The following is a 14,592-nucleotide window of genomic DNA, read 5'->3' as shown; positions in this document are numbered from 1 at the left end:
AATCACAATTTCAGTAAAAGTAACACCAGTAAGTAGGTTACTTTCAGGAAAAGCATTGTCTGCTTTAACATTTCTGGGCCATTGGTTTTGATTTCGTTGGGGCTGGGCTTTTTCCCATTCCTTGGATATGAATGTTTTTAATTAGTTTCCTGAAAATGTGCAGTGTGTCTGCAAGTTCTCTGAATTGGCCATCTTCCCATCATGTGACTTACACCATGGAGCCTGTTTTCCTAATTTTTTATCTTCTTTCAGGTGTTAAATATATAATAAATGCAAATTTAGAGAGCCTTATGATTTTTGCAGTGCCAGTGATGTGTCATGTGATTAACCTGCCGAGTAGAGCATGAAATACTAAGAAACAAATGTTCCACAAGACAGGAACTGCACACAGTAAATGAAGCAAATCATGGCTTAATGCTTTGTATGAAGGTTTGGTTCTCCTTTGTTTCCCTGAGGGCAAATGAATATTTTATTATTTTGGTTGATATATTGAAACAGATAAATACACTAATGCTGGTTACTGGTAACAGCTTATGGACAAAAATTAAACTACATATATGGGAAAGAAAAAGGCATACAATCCTGCTCTTCTTGAAGTCAATCTCATGGGTTTCCAGCTTACCTGAAAAGCTGGGCCATTCTGTTTTGTTTACATATTAAGTCCACCTCATTTAATGCAGTATATTGGATCAGGAAGGGATTGAATTTCAAAGCAGCACTTATGTTCAGATCTGTCACAGTGCATCCAATAACTACTGGTACAAGTTACAGCTAAAATCACTGTTATCTGTAAGAATTCCTCTTTGGAGCATAAGATCCACCTGCAAAAGGACCTTGAAGCATGAGGAAGTTTCTGACCAGAGGGGAAATATTCACCCAAACTTTGTGTGATGTTAAGTCAGCCTTGTGTTAAGTCAATTTGCAAGCCTGCTCACAATTTTGGGGAACAGCCTCCTCCACAAAGCAAAACAGATCCTGGAGAATATTTTCACTTCACATTAGACATTTTTCCTTTGGACAAAGATTCATGCTGATCCCCTGTGCTTGGCCAATATTTGTGTCATAACATTTCTGCCAACTTGCTTCAGTTTTACTTGCATTTCTCCATGCAGTTAGCAGATGCATTAAGGAATGGCAGACCCACTGGAACTAATACATCTCCCTCTACATAAGACACCAATTGTCTAATCAATAAAACTTATTAATTTTAGGAAGATCTCACTGCATTTTTTTCTGCTTTTCCTTTGCCAAAGTATTTGTTGTATTCAAAGTTCATGTAACCCCACAGTAAAATCTGGGTCTAACACACATTTGTCTGTGAGACCTGTGAAAACTCCTTCACAGCCTTCAGCTGTCTTCCTCTTTTTTATGCCTTTCTGTCTTCCTCTTTTATATGCCTTTCATCATTACATGTCCTATAAAAAGCAAATATTAAAGGACTGGTTCTTACATGCCTCTGAAGAAAGAGCTGAAATACATGAAATAGAATAATTTAAATAATATATATTTATGTATATAATATGAAATGGAATAAAGGATATATCGGTATTTCATAGATTTTTTTGAAAACATCTAAATTTTATCAGGTGAAAATAATACACTTATCCTTGTTGATATTAAATTTTTTAGGGGGAGGTTGCATGCATTTCAGAAATCCTATGTCTAGAAGCCCTGTCATTTTAAAGTTGTTTTGAAACTAAAGTAAACCTTACTGCCTTAGAGGTAAGATCTTGCCACCCCAGACACTGGAAATATCAAGAAAATTAGCTATGGGGATAATTTAAGATAGAAATTTTAAAAATTTAAATGTCTTTTGGAAAATTCCAGATGAAGTGCCACTCTGATAGGAAAAATGCTTCAAGTGTTATGAAGCAGATGTCAAATTTGATTAAAATCTTGTTCAGAGAGGATAGGTCAGAAGGACAAATGGGATCTGATTTTTTTTTTTTAAACATGGAAAACACTGATTTGTGCATCTTTTCTAGGGAAACATGAAAAAAATGTCTGTTTTCTTGGGCGTGGTTTTCCCAGGTGCTGGAGGAAGTGATAGAAAATTCATTTTTATTTTTTGTTTGAGACTGATTTCTTAAACATGGACATGGCAGAAAATCAGTGAGACTTGATCATAAAGAAGTAAACAATAATTCTTTTCCTCACAGATAGTAAATTATACAACAAAAACTTAAATTCTGTGGCAGGTGTCTTTATCAGAAATTAATTTACAATTTTCATTATATTTCTGCCAAAAAAAAAACCACTCACACACTATCACTAAAGCTGGAAATATTCTATATTGTACAGATTTTTAATTTTTTTTTTTATGAAATGGGTGGCAACTTTCCAATATCATGCATGACCTTCCTGAAAAAAACATGATTCTGGTAAGAAAAAAACCACCATCCTTATTCATTGGTAGCTTTAGATTTTTTTGTTTTGTTTTTGACAAGTTAGACCAATTTAAAATGTTGCTCTCCCCAGCATCCAAAGCATGTCCCTTTACCTGTTACCTGGCAAGACTGTGTCTGTGACAGCTAAAACTTTGGGCTCTGATGGGCACAAATTTACAAAAGTGCCTAAAAATTCTTGGAAAGAAAACAACTGAGACAATAGGAAAACATTGCCCTGTGAATGTCTCATATCCCTCTGTCTCCTCTTGCATCCTTACATGCCCTGCTCACAAGGAGGTGACTGGTCTTTCCCTGGGCTGTCTTACCACACAAAAAATCCAGCACAATGTGGGGATTGTTCTTGGAGCTCTCTGCCTGCTGGCACACATTAACCTGGTACAATAAAAGATCTACTGAACTTTACCTAGCAATGGTTGGTCTCTAAATATTGATTTTTGCACCAGGGCACCTCTTACTTTCTGCAAAGCAAAGCCTTCTGGCAGTGATGTTTGCTTGAATTAACTATTTAACCAGAGGAAGAGGCGTGTCCTGCTCATCATGGTGATGTGCATGGTGAGAGGCAGCTTCTCTGCACTGAAAGGTAAGCTGAAATGAACATCTCTCCCTTTCTGTCACCTTGCATGAACATCAGGGCTAGGTTCCTGGTTCATAACCTTTTATCTCTTTGAAAATGTTAAACATAAACCACCCTCTGATAAGCAGCGATAATGCATTTTGTAAAGGAGTTGTAAAACAGATAAGGCAATTAAGAAACTTAAATTTTCCTCTCTGGCTCAAGGGAATTTCCTGATCCCTGCATACAAAATCGGTCTGTGGGGGAGAGAACAGTAACCAACTTAAAGTGTGAGGGGTACTACAGCTCTTGAATAACTGCAAACCATAAGTGATAAGAAGTAACAGGAACTGGTGTTTTTTATTTCAACGTTTTTCAACATGTTGGAATACTGATTTGTACTTCCTGTGCATTTATGGACCCTTTGGTGAGTGAAGGCATTTTATCTCTCTCTGATTGTGTTTATATGCAGTTATCTGCTTCCTATTGCATGAATCTGTTTGCTAGATCATTTGCTAGTCATTTGTTTTCAAAAGTTTTAAGCATAATTTAATTCTGATAACCCTGACATTAAATGGACCCCAGATTTAGTAGCAAAATTCAAAGTAAAACTTGGTTGAACTGATCACCAATTATACCTCTTTTATAACATGCACAAGGGCCTTGTGGTTTGAGGGGCATCACATCTCTACATTACTCTTGTCTCTTAAAAATTACATTTTTACCACAACTCAGAAATAACATTTTTACCAGGATTTAATGTCTGGTTTTGTAGCTGGAGCTCAGTGCTAACAGTCAGCCTGTCTTGGCTAGGTTTGCTTTACTGTGATCAACTTAACTGATCATTTGCTCAAATATGTTCTCTTTTTTTTTTTAATTAAAAAATAAGGGAGATAAAAGGTCTTGCTGTTTCACTAGGAAGCCGAAATAAGCCAATGCTGTAATATTGTTCCAAAATGTCCTTAGTCACAGATGACAGCCACTATCAAACTCAAGATATCACTAATTTAGGGATCATAAGTAATAACTGCTCCAAGAATAAAATTGTTCCTACTGTGAGGTGGCAATGGATGAATCCTAAGCATGACCAGAGATGGGAGGGAAACATCTGGATTTTCCCTTGATGCCTGGGATTCTTCATTTAGTTCTGCAAGTTCTTACAGAGCCAGGACTGGAGCAGTGCTGCCTTTCCTCCCTGGCAGCACGGAGCAGCGGCAGGGCGCCGGTCCGTGGGGAGCTTTGGGAGACACACGGCAGGGACGGGCACGACTGAGTCTGGCCAGGACAACCAGGAGGGCTGGTGAGGCCAGCAGTGGAGGAAAGCAGGAGTTGTTTGAGGTCAAGGACAGAGGGGAGAAAGAACAGCCCTGGGAAATAGAGGAGGAGGTATCCTGTTTGCCCCAGTGCCTTTCTATAGGGTTGTTTATTACCGTGCAGCACGCAACAGAGGGCATGACTTTTATAGTGGGAGATAAACAGGAATGGCCTCAGCACAGCATTCCAAGTTGGTAATTACAATGCCCTCCACTTTTTTATCACGTGCTTCAGCAAGAGCCCAGCCTGTGAATGCTGGCTGAGCAGGCTTGTACATGTGCATGACCCTGCATACTGATAATTCACCAACTTCTTCAGCTGTTTCTCACCATCCTCCCACCGGTGTGTCCTTACGGCTTGTGTGGTCACCGAGCCAAGAAACAGCTTCAGCTACTGAGATTTTTTTCCCTCTCTTTTAAGTAAGTCATGCTGGAGAGTAAATAAAAGATAGATGGTGATGTTTTCAGAAAATGCAATAGTAGCTCTTCTGCAGTTTACAGCCCACACAATGCTTTACAAAACATCTGAGCCTTAAACAGAAGGTATGTCCTGCTGTGGCCTTCCAGATTTGCCAAGTTTTATCAGATTTTGTTTTTCAGCTGCTGACTGATGTTTATTACTACGTATATATCTGACTTTTCTGTCTGTAGAACTTGGGACTTTCATCCTTTGATCACTTCCATGGATCAGGAAATGTGTATTTCATAAATTCCATTTCATAAATATATAAATAATTTAAAACTTCTGTAAAAGCTCTCCTTTTTTTTTTTTTTTTTACATAAATAGGAGAAGATTATCTGACCAAGATCACACAAATTAGAGGTTGAAGAGCTAAAAAAGAAAACAAATCACCACTTTCTGGACTATCTCATGTCTAAAAATTATTTTCTTCAATATTTAGAGCAAAGTTCTTATTGCTATAAGCCCAGAGGAGTTATATCATTACAGGAATAAGAAATATCACATAAGGAAAGTTTTCTGTGGAGTTCCAGGTTAATTCCCCATATTAGTATTCTTGAATCAAGGCTCAATCAACCACTTCAATGTCTGATTTGCCTCTCCTGTGAACCTTCTAGCTTCATGGTGAAAGAACTTCAATTTAATTCAGGTTATGCACATAAAAGCAGATGGTTGGTAATAAAAGAACACTTCTTAATCTACATGTTCATGTATCCTCAGTACTCAAAGTTTAAAATACTATCTTTTGGAAGCTATTTTGAACCTTTGTTTTGCAATATTTTTAGGAAAGTTTTGGGATGGGGTAATTTGAAGAGCATAAAAATAATCTAGCCACTTAGAGAATATTATTTTTTTCTTTGAATATTGCCTTTTTTAGCTATATAAAAATTTAATTTGGCACAAACTAATTTTAAATGCATTTTGAAAATTTCTCTGAGTTCTGCATTTAGTGCAAGGTGTTTTTCTGACCAAAATCCACAGGAAGAGATTCCTTCTTCCAAAACCGACAACTGTCAGGAAATAACCTGAACACTATTTAACATCAGAGAAATATTGAGTTTGTCATGACAGCATCATTTGAGTAACACTTCATGGATTCTCACTCCTACAATTCACCTGTGTGGAATTTTAAAGTTACATCATGCTGTCCCTGTGATACTTGGAAATAAAGCAAAGAAAAGCAAGATATACCACTCTCCCTGATTCTACTCAATGAGTAACTCTTTCTTGGCAGCTACAGTGGAAATATTATGCTATACTGGTGTAGATAAATTTCATTTTATTTCTTGTATTAAATATTCCTTAATGGGTAGGATCAGTCTTGACAGTAAAAGTGCAGTCTTTCAATGAAGATGTGTTATTGTAGATACCAAATTTTATCCAAAACCAGTAACATTCCTGGCTTATTATAAAAGAGTTCATCAAAGCAGGCAATTTAATGTATTCTTTTAACTGTGTATTTAGCTAATCTCTTTTCATATCTATGACCATTCTCACAACAAGCCACATGATTTCTCTGCATGTAAATACTCAAATCACTAAATACAAATCGAAAATATTTACCAATACCACAAGTCTTTTTCAATGTTGTTATGTACTTTAAACTCACATTACTTTCAAAACACATGTTGGCACATAAAATGAAAACACCAGAAGGAAACCCCCATAAGCACAGCTTTTTATAATGGAAGGTGTAACCAAGTCAGATGTTCTTTTCTCCTGAAAGAGAAAGACTTATGTACGGAGTCTCAGACAGCAAGAGACACAGTTATCCTAAGCTCAACCTAATTTTTTGCTCTCTAAGAGAATGACAACTAGAGACTACTGTGATTCCTCCAGAGTAACATTTCAAGGGGATGGTAGAGCAGAATGGATTATGTGCTTGGTTTATTTAAACAAAAAACCATGCTTACTGAAAGTTTTGACCATCCTGAACCATCATCTTGCCAGGATTTCCCTGTGGAAATATGCGCTAACACTTGCAAAAACACAGTGATCTTCATTTCATTCACCAAGGGACACCCTTCCCACCTTCAGACATGTCACCTCAGACATCTGCTTGTAGAGATGTCCTACTGCCAGAGCCACACTGGTGACCCACATCCAGCAGAGCAGCAATTTAAATGTTGTGCATCCCACAGAATGCTGAGCTTCTGGTGGATATGAGCTTCTTGCCGTCACTCTTGATTAACACTTCGGTAATTTTTGACTTTGTCTTGTTCCATGGTTGAACTTTTATGTGCATTTGGCAAGAGAGGGGTTATTCCCTGTTGGATTCTGGTTAAGGCTATGATAGGTTGTTCTGGGGTCTTTGGCTGGAAAAGACACAATAGTTTTCTTGATTAAAAATTACATAAATCTTTAAGATCTCAGGAGAAATAGCTGGGTTCTGTGCTTATTTATTTTTATCACATGTATAGCTAGGGCAACATTGCAGAACGTTGTATTCCATGGCATTACAGTACAAATGTCTTGGAGGTGTAAAAGTGATGAATGTTCAGATTGTGTCTTCTTATTGGTAATAGGATAGCATCCAATACAAACAAACAAAAAAAAAAATCCAATGCTTTTACAGTGTTACTGGCTGAAAGTTCCTCCTGATTGCTCTCTTGGACATATGGTAAGAATTTCCTTTCAATTCATTAAAAGCTTTTCTGAATGACTTTAAAAAGGGAAACACAGTGAATATTGACTTCAGGGATATTTGGTAATGCACAGTGGGTACTGCTGGGATCTTCTAATTATTTCCATAAGTTCATCAGAATAGTACATAGTGAATGACACAGATTGTCATAAGGAAGAACAAGAGGAAAAAGTCTTTTTTTTCTGTTCTGTTTACGGAAACAAATTTGTATCCCTAAGTAAATCAAAGCAATATTTGAGAAGCAACCATATTAAAAATTAATTATGCTGTTGGTAATTTGAAAAGGCTAACCATTTCCTGAATCTTTGAGAGCTATTCAGGCATTGTGCGTTCCTTGGATGCATCAAATTCTGCTTTAAAGGAAATATCTTTCATCAGACCTTTTTGTATGCCATGTTAATTTTTGTCCAACCAGAAGTTCTTTAGAGTTCTTGTAGCCTGTTTAGAAAGTGGTGCAGCTGAAGGAAAGTTTAGTGAGAGCCCAGGCATGACTGTGCAGTGATGCATACAAAAATGTACACTTACATAACTAGTTTAATATTGCAAACACATTTAGAGCTAAAAGTTCAGCCCTGCATGAAAACATTACAGAGTCCTGATCTAAAGTTTACATCACAACACGAACCAGGACCTGTATCTCACTAGCTCCTTCAGTCACCTGAGGACTCCTCAGTCCATGTAAAGGGATTCCTTCACTCCTGGGAGTGTAAAATGTTAAAGATTCCACTGGACAAAGCATACTCCTAAACACTGTTCACCTGTCAGCTGAAGGACTGGGTCAGGAACTTAAGGGAAGCAGATGTGGTTTTAGATCCCAGTTTGCATAGTGTGCAAATAGCCAGGGTCAGCGAATACTGTCACTTCTCAGAGTGGAAGGGGGAAGATGTAGGAAAGGGAGATTTTAGTGATACCTGAGAGACTACTTACTCAAAAGGAAAGGAAGTTTAGAAGATGACAACATCATCCTTTTAAGCACTGGAGTTTGACTCAGGCAGCTTTGGGACATGGAGTTCTCACTCTGCCCTCACCACAATTTACCTACCTACAGGTGTGACAGACAGGTGTGGTACTTTGTTCCTCCCCTCAGCCCTGTCAGTCTTCTTACCTCTGAAACAGAAATCAGTGCCATCCTAGCCAGCATCAAAACTAGCCCCCAGACACTGCAGACTGAAATGCAGGAACCATCAGCTGGCAGGAATCCTACTGCTTTTTTCTAAAATGCCAAAACATTTTTCCTCAGAAGAGAATGCAGCCAAGTACATGTGAATGGTCTGTCATGGAAAAAACCCAACTACCCTAAGGCAAAACAATATTGTGACCACATAACACAACTTTATGAGCAGAAACTACAATCTCTAATCTGAGAGATTTAAGCCAAGTCTATAATTAGGGTAAACAACCAAATTAATTCTGGTGATCAATTGAAATTTGCATGCAAGTAGTACAAGGCAGATGCCTTCAGAAATTTTCCCCATCTCCTCTGTTTTGAGACAATTTCTTCTGACTTCTAGGATGCTTTTCCCATTCATGTCCTCTGGGACCATATATCTTGGAGGTGACTATGAGATGTGAAACTAGGGGATAGCTGAGATTTTCAACACCTGAGGCATGCCAAAAGAAATGGGAACTTTTAAACAAAGGGAAAATGTGGGTTTGAAATGAAGGAAGTGGTGATACCAGCTGCAAAGGCAGGTGCTGTGTCTCTCAGAAGAGGGGACAGCTGGGGTGCAGAGCTGGGTCATGGAGCAGACAGGAAAAACCATGATTTAGGATAAACTATGCTCCCAAATTTCAGCACCAGCTCAATCCAGAGACAGGCACTCTCTCAGTCAAGACTTGTCCATATGTTATTTAAATATGAAACCCACAGTTGTCTTGTTTTATTTTCAGTAGGGTAAAATGTCTTATGTGTGTCTTCATCACTTTTTTTCTGCCTCTGCATTTTAACTTTCTTTTTCCTGAATTAAATAGTATCAATAGAAGGTCACTCTCTGCACACATCTTGAATTTTTTTTTAAACCTTAATTTTTATCATGGCCTGTCCTGACAAGAGAAAGATTCAGTGACGTGCTCATGAGTCATGAAGAGCATGCTCAGAGAGAAGAGATGTTTACACTGATTCCTTTAGATGGAAATTACCACATTTGCTGAGCCTTGGGGGTAAAGGGTCCATATAAGAGTCCATATAAACATTTATTCAGAACATCTTCCAGTAGTAAACACATGGTACATGTATGAATAACACCTATTTGACTCAGTCATGTTATTTAAATTATATATATGTACAAAATGCTCTTTTATTGGAGGGTGAGATGGCAAAGTAAAAGAGAGAGGTCCTTGCCCTCAAGATTTGGCATTATGTTGAGAAATATAAATATTTAAAAGAAAGTAATTGTCTCTTGGTAATTCCCTTTGAGAGTCTGAGACTAAAAAGTGAACTTTCTCTGTGCTGTTCACATCCTGCCCAGCACTATGCAGCACATTTCAAAATGTTGTTCAGCTCAAAGGCAAGAGCTGGCCATCCTTGTAGTAGAGACAGCTGATATTTTCTCCACGTTTTTGTATTATGAACTGTTGATAACCCACTATCACCTAACTTTTTGATGTGAGATGGTATAGAGTGCTTGAATAAAACCTTTCAGACCCAGAAAGGTTTCATTTCAGACAGCTTTGTTCATCCCGGGGTCATATTCATGAAACACTATGAAATTGCACCAGTGAAAAAATTGTATCAGGAATTATGTCTACACTGCTGAGCATATATCCATTACCTGCAGAAGAGGTCCATGTATCCATGGTTTTAACAGCTTTTATCTATTTTGCCCAGAAGTAGTCCCTCTGGATGGCCACAATTCTATGGAATACCACTTAGCCTGAGTTTCCTTGGCATCTTGGCAGTGATGCCATATGGAAAGGAAAAACACAGAAAAACATTTTTCTTGGCCAAAGCTAAGGATATACATTGCATTCTCCAGAATGCATCATGTCTGTGCAGAAACAAAGCCACAAGGACAATGTTCCAGGATGACAAATGATGGAAAGAACAAAAAGTGTTCTATAGAAATAAGCTCTTGGGAGTAAACTCAGAAATAAACATTCCCAAAGCCAAACCCCACTTTTCATCTGAAAGTAAAATAACTGATGCGCTCCAAAAAGAAGACTGAAAATTTGTTTTAATTTCAGTGGGCCATGTCAGTGACCCTCCCCAGGGTACAGATTGGGTTGTGAAGTCACTGCCATTTGTCCACTTTCCCATCTTTTGCCAGTGAGACCTTCATCAAAACTGTTGCCAGCCGTTCCACAGACTCAGTTTATTGCTAAACTCATATCTTTAATTACAATGCAAATTGTTTGTGATTAAACCACTTTCATTTTGTTTTACCCTTCATTATGTTTACCAGCACCAGAGAGAAAATCAAGCTGATGAAGGTCTCAGAAGACAATCTCATCTTTTCCCAATATTCAAGGCAAAATAATCTATACCAATTTTTTCCTCATGGACAAAATAACTTGTCTTTAAAAGGAAAAGAATCAACACAAAAATCTAGACACCAAGAGTTTCATCAATTATCTGGCCCAGAGCATTCTAATTTTTTTCTTTCTTACTGTAATTCAATAACACAGTAGATACAGAAGACACTGGATTATATTGGTCTTGCAACGGTCTTTCAGATTTTTCCAGAATTGATTGCATATTTTCCACTATACTAAACCAAATTCCATCTGTCTTTCCTCAAGGGTCATATCTTTCATATGCCTTCAGTTTCACTTTCTTCCTTAATTCCTATCACCCACATCTGTCTTGAAACAACCAAAATTAGGCACAGCACTCCAGCTCAGGACTTGACAGTGCTACACAGTGCTGCTCCATATGTTTCACATGTGACTCTTCTGCGCTTTTAAGAATTTTGGTTTTTTTCATCCTAGTTTGACAGCATTGGCTTCTATTCAGTTTTCCTTCCAGTACATCTCCCAGATGTTGTTTTGTAAAAAAGCTTCCTGTAAATTCCTTCCCAGCTTCTGCTTATTGATAGATTATTCCTACACATGAATCTCATGCTTCTGCATGAAATGTTCTCTTATTTGTGTTACAAGTTCATAAGAAATTTCTATTAATTACCAACTCTTTTCAGCCTTTTTGCACTTAGGCTGCCTTTCCATGAGTAACAATAATCCTATTGAGTACAAATAATCTTATATTCAATCTTGTATTTATTCTGTTATTATTCCTTTCTTTTTCGCTAAATATGAACTACTATTCTCTAAATACTACTACTACTGAACTACAGAATATCACCATCTCTTTTATGGAAATCTCCTTCCTTGATCTCATTCAGTTTCTCAGGATTAAATGAAGAAATGCCCATATCCAGTTACTTCTTTTGACTCTTGAAAGAAAATTCTGTTCCTGGCACTTTCCAAGAATTTAAGGGGCATTTTTTTTACCTCTTGTCTCTGTTGCCCACTTAATACTCCTGAACTGATAACTCATTGTTCCTTCTCCTGATACAGGATGGAAGGCCCTAGAATTAATTACCTGTTTACACAGGGCAGCTCCCCCTCCCTTTCCCTTTCTTTCCTCCCTGTCTTTCTGAAATATGTGCATAACAACATCCAGTCCCCTCAACTACGTCTCTAGATCTTTACTGACTTAACTCCCCATTTCCATAATGTATGACATTTTCCTGCTCAGAGCATAGAGTTTTCAGCAGAATGACTGCCTTCTTTCTACTTATCTCACTCTAGAAGGAAAAAAGAATAAAAAACTCTCTACTTTATAAAAAGCAATGAATCACACTGGTTTGACTTTCTTTTTAAGGCAAGAGGAATTATAGTAATCCTGCCAAATTCTTCACACTTATCACTTAAGTGTCACCTAAAACAGACCTCCACAAATTTCAAGAATAAAATGCATTTCTTTGTTTTTATTCTTTGAGAAAATGTGTACTAGAGAACTTGTAAAGCTATTTCAGCATTAATGAATTCTTGCAAGTTGTTCTGTTTAGAAAGTGTTATAAATAAATAGCTATCTTTGATGTTAATGTTTAGTTAAAAGAATCAGATGTGTTCCTGCTCCTCAGTTTCTGGGAAACCACAAATAATAGTTTTGCTTGGTTACAGCATTAGGAATTTTGGATAACACAGCTCAGTTTTTCTCAGAAAATTCAAGTGTTGGGACATATTTCTTTATCTGATTTTTCATTCTACAGCATTCACCTCTGCCCATACCTTCTCCCTTCCCTGCATCAAGTCCCTAACAGCTCTGCAGTTGCCAGTGTGACAGCAGAATAACTGTGACATTGTTTCAGCTTGGAGGACTGCAACATTTCGCTGGCTGCTTCCTTTATTAAACCACTCCATTGATGCCCACCGAAATCCAGTCTCCTAATTCCAAGCACTGTGCCATGACTACAGCTACTCCCAGTGATTACTAATAGTTTTGCTGTTGAGCTTCAGTACAGCACAAATGTCACTGTACTGCTGTGGATATGTGGGAGGGGATTATATCGAATTGTCCCCAAACCCTACAACAATTTTCCATTTTTAGTCTGATTGCCAACAAATAAATGAGTAACCAGGACTTTCTTATCTTAAAGTGATTCTGTCAAGCCCTTTCTGGCTGAATCTCAGGTCTCATAAACAAAAGCCACAAAGCAAGAAAAACCGAAGTGCAATGTGGTATTTTATAGGTCCTGCCTGTGAATTACTAGCCAGAATGAAATGTGAAGGTGATCAGCTGTAATTAAGGTAGTGGGCCAAATACTGGCCCTAACTTCCCACATGTGGTTTCTGAGTGCAGAGAGGTGTCTTGCTGGTGTTCTTCTGCTCTGTCAGAGAAATCACAAAGTGGCCAGGAGCTATGATACCTGTACAATACATTACACCTTCTTTGTACTTGACTGTCATTTTGAGGAAATGTTTCAGTAAAGTTGTGTTTCCCCTGGTTTTGCACACCCTGTTTTGCGTTTTTCTCAGGGTTAATGGTTTTCTTGGGGAAACAAGTTCCCAGGGTGTTTCTGGTAGGGTGTTTGGTTTGCTTGTTTTTAATAATGTGCTTATGGGTAATAGGTATTTTTAAGTAGATACATTTTCTAGTCTGTTATGGCTGGTGTTAATTGATTATATTTAATTGTGTTTAATGTTGCTCTTCCTGTCAGTGACAATGTTTGGACAGATGAACCAAACACATGGAGACATGGGTGTACATTGGCTATCTGGGGTAGAATATTTTTCAGATGGTTGGATCACCTTCAAAAGATAGAAAATATTTTTGGATAAAGGAGAAATAGTATTTCTTCTCAAATTGCACTATGATATTTTTAGCATAATGTGTTCATCTCAAAATTACAAAGGCAAAATTGTAAACTACATTTTTTTGTGTTGCTCCTCTCCTTTCTACTGATGGGAGCCTTCTCTGTTTTACATGTGCATTTTAGTCCAGAGTTTTTGCTTCTGCAAAGATATCAGAATACACTGATTTATTTTTAACTTAAGTTTAGAGTGGTTAGCTGTAGCTAGGCTACAAGGTTATGTTTCTCATGAAGTAGTTTGATGGGGAATATTTTTCCAGGAGACCATTTCTTATTCCTTCGTTTTTTTAATTTTCTATTTAATCTCTTTGTTTATAGCTGGGGTGGGATTCTTCCCCTTTTGAAGATGCTCATTAAGTTGCATAGAGCATATCATCCCTTCCAAAGGAAGAAATGGGGAGAGGAGGGAGAGAGGAGGAAACCAATTCCTGCTCAAGACCCTGTGATTCTTTTTTCTGCATGATCAGCTCTTTGCTCTTCTCCCACACCCTTTTTGGACCAACTTTTCTGTGCAGAAGAACTCAGGCTCTTTCTTGCCAGGCCTGTGGAGTGCAGTGCAGTGGATCTCAATTGTGATTGCAACAATTTCATTGTAACTGTGTGTGAATAACTAATAATGAAGCTTTGAAAAGTGAAAATATCTGTTTTGGAGGTATTAAGCACTTCCTAGCTGCCAGTGATGCTGAGTACCATCTGTGAGTATTGCATAGCTCTAAAATAGAGTCCGAGTGACTTTTTTGGGTTCATGCTACCTCCATTCATCTACTTTGCTATCTATGTGCTCTTAATCACACACCAGAAGTTTGCTTTTCAGATGGGATGTCCCTCTGTCTAAAATTTTATATGCAAAGATAGTTTCTTCTGAAAATAATCGTTTATGACCTGTTCAAATAAAAAAACTGA

The sequence above is a fragment of the Fringilla coelebs genome (genome assembly GCF_963513975.1).
Source record: "Fringilla coelebs genome assembly, chromosome: 1".
Taxonomy (NCBI): Eukaryota; Metazoa; Chordata; class Aves; order Passeriformes; family Fringillidae; genus Fringilla; species Fringilla coelebs.
The sequence above is the reverse complement of the archived record's forward strand: the minus strand, read 5'-3'. Positions refer to the sequence as shown.